Source organism: Lolium perenne, chromosome 4, assembly GCF_019359855.2.
Source record: "Lolium perenne isolate Kyuss_39 chromosome 4, Kyuss_2.0, whole genome shotgun sequence".
NCBI classification, from domain to species: Eukaryota; Viridiplantae; Streptophyta; class Magnoliopsida; order Poales; family Poaceae; genus Lolium; species Lolium perenne.
The window spans coordinates 228,604,527-228,610,526 of NC_067247.2; positions in this window are offsets into that span (position 1 = coordinate 228,604,527).

A 6,000-nucleotide genomic window follows, 5' to 3' on the forward strand; every position below is an offset into this window, starting at 1 on the left:
TGTGACCAAGAGAAGATGGTGATTTTTGATAAAAATGATATTGGTTTGAATGCGATACCTTTCCAATATTGAGTACCCCCACAATACCTGATTATGGGTAGGGCTTAACTGGAAATTTATGCATCTTAGTATGGGTTCCCTCTGAACACACATCATAGGGGTTATGCCGAGGCTGCCTCCGTTGTTGAGAAATGATGTGAATTAAGGTGAATTGTACGGCCAAGCCCTGTGCAATTCCCAGGTTGACAGTTGGTCTTCACTGGGAGGCCAAGCTCATAGGGAGAGGTGCTCATACTAGGATTTGTAAGTGAAAGGTTATGGTTGATGATCCGCGTACTGTGTTACGATGATTCGGGGTAATCCCGACGAATGAAATCAAATGTTGTGGCACAAGTGTCCAACCTCTGCAGAGTGTAAATCTATTCGAATAGCCGTGTCCACGGTTACGGACGGTTGGAAAGACCATACACTTTCCGATGTCAAATTCTTGAAAATGATGGTGAAATGAATGGTAAATTGGTGACTTGAATTTGAATCACAACAATGTTGTGGGAATGACACTAATGTTCCCACTTGAGTTAGTCTAGCACATGAATAAGTTTTTCTCAAATACTTGTGAACTAAAATTGGCTTTATGCAAATAAACTAGAGCTTAGCACCCTTACTAGAATTGTCTAGCACTTACACTAGTATTAGTTTGCGAGTACTTGAAGTACTCACGGTTTTGTCCCTGGCTATTCAAATGGCCAGAGTATGAAGATGAACAAGGACATGACCAGCAGGACGCCTATGACAACTAGGAGTCTTCCAACGTCAAGCGTTGGCCTGTGGACTAGAGAGTCCTTGTATCCTACGCTTCCGCTATGAACTTGTGTTTGTTCGTTGATCAATAGATCAACTATTCGTGTAATATGGATCATGTGATTCCAATTGTAAGACAACAAGGTTTGTAATGAATGATGACTGTGATACTTAACTATTATGCCTCGCAACAACAAAATTCGTGGGATTGCGATGTATGTCATAATAGGCATCCGGACTTAAAAATCCGGGTGTTGACAAGTTGGTATCAGAGCCATTGTTTGACCTTAGAAGACCCTAGTTAGAATGGACGTTCTGAAAAACTTAACTTGGAAATCAAATGAAGAGAATATTTGTGAAAATTTACCTGCACTCTTGTCTTTGAGACTCTTTCCAAAATTTGATGAATCATGCTCTTTCTTATTTGAATATACTTAAAAATTTTCCACACTTGTTCACTCTCTAACTTACTCATCCATTTCGCTTTAAGATGGAGCCGAATGAACCCATCAACACCAAGTTTTACCAGCTTGGGAATGGAGGGAGCTTGATCTTCGAGCATGACCTCAACGCCGTCTCTAACTTCCTTGGGCGCCCACACCCTGAGTTCCACGGGATTCAGTTGGACGACACACCCGGAGGAGAGTTGCAGTGGGTGATCACTACCGACTTGAGGGGCAAGATGGAGCCTCCCACCTCGGAGAGCATCCTCTTCTCCTTCCGCGAGAGCAACTGGCTCGACGGACTCGCACGTGGCCTTCAGGAGGCACTTGCGCGTCTCTGTGGACAGAACATGGTGCGCATCCTCGCCTCTCGCTTCGCGCATCTCGTGAGGCGTGATGCCATGGGAGTGCCCATGGAGCTGCAGCCGCACCGGAGTTGAGGCACCATGCTGAGCACCTTGACTTCATGCTCTACCAGACTCAGAAGGACCTCGACGCCACTCGCGCTTACGCGAACCAGACCCATGCTCACATCACCGAGCAGGGTGAGGCGATCAAGCTACTCAACAACGACCGCAAGACCCTTCGCCAGCAGCGTGCCAAGAAGGACGCTACGATTGTGCGCCTTCGCGCCAGGATCGCGTCTCTTGAGGCCACTGTCAAGGCCCAGGAGGATCAGCTGAGAGAGATGGAGGAGGACGACGGAGGTATCGACCTTCAGGGAGGAGGAGCCTTCCTGAGCGACGACGACGACTTTGAGGAGGATGAGTTCACCGAGGAGGAGGACTACGAGTTCCTGGAGGCAGGACCTGACGACTACGTCCCGATCGACGTTGAGGGTGAGGAGTAGTTGCACTAGATCACTTATGTAGGTGTGAGTTGTATCCCGCCCTTTGTATCGTAGCATGAGAATGGTTCTTAAAACCATGGTAGTATGAGTGTGTTAGTTTGTACTATGTGATGATGAATGAATGAATGTTATGTTTGTCATGAAAAGTTTACAAGTTTCAAATGTTTTCAAACTTACTCAAAATAAACCATAGAAATTTCCCTCTTATCTCATGATCTTCTCTATATTCAGATGGCCCCTCCCAATCGCAATAACAACGATGCGATGATGCAACTGTTGCAAACCCTGCTCGCCAACAGGGAGACTGAAAGAGCTGAACGCCAAGCCAACATCGCAGCTTTGCAGAACCTTGCCAACCAAGGCCATGGAAATCATGATCACCCCAGATCCAAGCTCAAGAACTTCCAGAACACCAACCCTCCGGTGTTTAGTAAGACTGAAGAACCACTCGATGCCGACGACTGGCTCCAGACTATGGAGAACAACTTGGAAGTAGCTGGAGTGGAAGCCAATGAGATGGTTTTGTTTGCAACCCACTATCTCGCCGGACCAGCCCGAGCCTGGTGGACAAGCACCCGTGCCATGAACGGAGGTCAATTCATGACGTGGGGAGATTTCAAGCTCAAGTTCAGCAAGTACCATGTGCCCCCAGGTCTTATCAAGAAGATGAGGGATGAGTTCCGTGAACTGAGGCAAGGTCGCATGACGGTGGTAGAATACCGCGACAGGTTCCTTACACTATCAAGGTACGCCCCCGACGAGACCGACACCACCGAGAAGAGGCAGGAGAGATTCCTGAACGGACTGCATGATGAGATGCAGACTGTCCTCGTGAACATCCCCTTCGCCGACCTTGAAGCCCTTGTGGACTCCGCCATCCAGATGGAGGGCAAGTTGAACCAAGCCAATGAGAACCGCAAGCGCCGCATGATGCACCAGAGTGGGTCTAGCAATGCCCAGAAGTATCGCCCCAGCTCAAGCGGAAGTTTCACTCCGAGAAACAACAACAAGCCCCCGATGCAGAACTCGCGCCCCGGTTATCAGAACCGGAGTGGAGGAAACTCCAGGCCAGGAGGCCACAACAACAACAACAACTACTACAACAACAACAACAACAACAACTACAACCGCGCTCCGCCCAGAGCCCCCAACAACAACAACAACACCAACACCGCCCCCAGAACCGGAAGCAACGCCATTCCCGTTGCGATCAAGGACAAGGCCACCATCACTTGTTATGAGTGTGGTGTAGTGGGGCACTACTCCAACGAGTGTCCCAAGAGGCTCACCAAGCTCGCAGGCAACACCGCTGCACCTGCTCAGCAGCAACGCCGAGTCTCCACCGGCAAGAAGTCCACCCCCAACAACCCCAATAACCGCAACGGCCGTCTCTACCACATGAACGCTGAAGAAGCCCAGGAAGCACCAGATGTTGTACTGGGTATGTTTTCTGTCAACCACATCCCTGCCAGAGTGTTGTTTGATTCCGGAGCATCTCATTCTTTTGTCACTGAAGACTTTGCATCAACAAGTAAAATTCAACCTATCAGTTTGAAGCATGTTATGATAGTTCAAATCCCCGAATCAACCACCAAAGCCAGAAAATTTTGCAAAAATGTACCCATCAGAATACATGAAGTAGATTTCTATGCCAATCTAATCATTCTGGGAACCAAAGGTTTGGAAGTCGTACTAGGAATGGACTGGATGTCAAAACACCATGGACTGATTGACTGTGCCAAGAAAGCCATCACCATGACTAACAGCACCAGTATCCTAGTAGAACATGTCTCTGAAAGACTACCCAGAAAATTCACCTGCAACCAAAGTGTAGCCAAGCCAACTCTGGATCAAATCAGGGTCGTTTGTCGATACCCTGATGTGTTTCCGAATGATCTACCCGGTATGCCCCCGGATCGGGATATCGAGTTCATCATCGAGTTAATCCCCGGAACTGGACCTATAGCGCAAAGAGCCTATAGCATGAACCCAACAGAGCTTGTGGAGCTGAAGAAGCAGATAGATGATATGTTAGCCAAAGGTCTGATTCGACCTAGTGCATCCCCCTGGAGATCACCTGTTTTGTTTGTGGACAAGAAGGATGGTGCCACTCGTTTATGTACGGACTACCGTATGCTTAACAATGTCACCGTCAAAAACAAATACCCCCTACCCAAGATAGAAGACCTGTTTCATCAGTTGACAGGAGCCAAAGTTTTCTCCAAGATAGACCTTAGAACTGGTTATCATCAGCTGAAGATTCGCGCCACCGACATTCCAAAGACTGCCTTTACCACCAGATATGGGTTGTATGAGTACAACGTCATGTCGTTTGGATTAACCAATGCCCCCGCTTATTTCATGAATCTCATGAATAAGATCTTCATGAACTTTTTAGGCAAGTTTGTCGTTGTCTTCATCGATGACATTCTTATCTACTCCAAGTCCGAAGAGGAACATGAACAACATTTGGAGACTGTCCTAGAAACCATTAGACACCACAAGTTGTATGCCAAGTTCAGCAAGTGTGAGTTTTGGTTGGAAGAAGTAGGATTCCTGGGACATATCTTGTCTGCAGGAGGAATTGCCGTAGATCCCGCCAAGATCAAAACTGTTATGGAATGGCAAGCCCCAACCACCCAAACCGAGGTCCGCGCTTTTCTTGGATTAGCCGGATATTACCGCAGATTCGTAGAAGGCTTTTCGAGCATCGCTCGACCAATGACACAACTGTTGAAGAAGGACAAGAAGTTCGAATGGACTGACAAATGTGAAGAGAGCTTTCAATAGCTCAAGAGTAGACTGACCTCAGCCCCAATCCTAATCATGCCGGACATCACCAAGCCCTTTGACGTATATTGCGACGCCTCCAAGATTGGTCTTGGATGTGTGCTTATGGAAGAAGGCAAACTCATATCATACCTGTCAAGACAGCTGAAACAACATGAGCAGAACTATCCAACCCACGACTTAGAGCTCGCAGCCGTTGTCCTAGCCCTGAAAGTTTGGCGTCATTACCTCATGGGTAATCGATGCGAGATCTACTCCGACCACAAGAGCCTGAAATATATCTTCACCCAGAAGGAGCTGAACATGAGGCAACGCTGATGGATTGAATTGATCAAGGATTACGACATGGAGATTCACTACCACCCCGACAAGGCCAATGTGGTAGCGGATGCTTTGAGTAGACTGCCGTGTCAGTTGAACTCCATGATCGCAATCGAGCAACCCAGCCTGTATCGGGACTTTGAACAGTTTCGCCTAGAACTTGTTAGTGAAGGATTCCTAGCCAGCATAGAACTGCAACCCACCTTGATTAGCCAGATCAAGGAAGCCCAGAAGGGAAATTCTAGCATCGACGGAATCAAGAAACAGATAGCCGCAGGAAAAGCACCAGGATTCACCGAAGATGAAGCCGGAGTTCTTTGGTACAAAGAACGCCTTTGTGTACCATCGGACTCAGACTTGAAACAAGTCATCCTGCAAGAAGCCCATGACACCCTTTACTCAATCCACCCCGGAGGTACCAAGATGTATCAAGACCTGAAGGAGCAATTCTGGTGGCATGGAATGAAGAGAGAAATCGGCACCTACATCGCCAAGTGTGACATCTATCAGAGAGTCAAGGTGGAACATCAGCGACCCGCAGGACTGCTACAGCCACTGCAGATACTAGAATGGAAGTGGGACTCCGTAGGAATGGACTTTATCACAGGTCTGCCCCAATCCAGCAAAGGCAATGATTCAATATGGGTAGTTGTCGATAGACTGACCAAGGTAGCCCATTTCATCGCCGTCAAGACCACATATCAAGGCCCAAAGTTAGCTGAACTGTACATCTCCAGAATAGTCGCACTGCACGGAACCCCGAAATCGATAGTGTCAGATAGAGGCTCACAATTC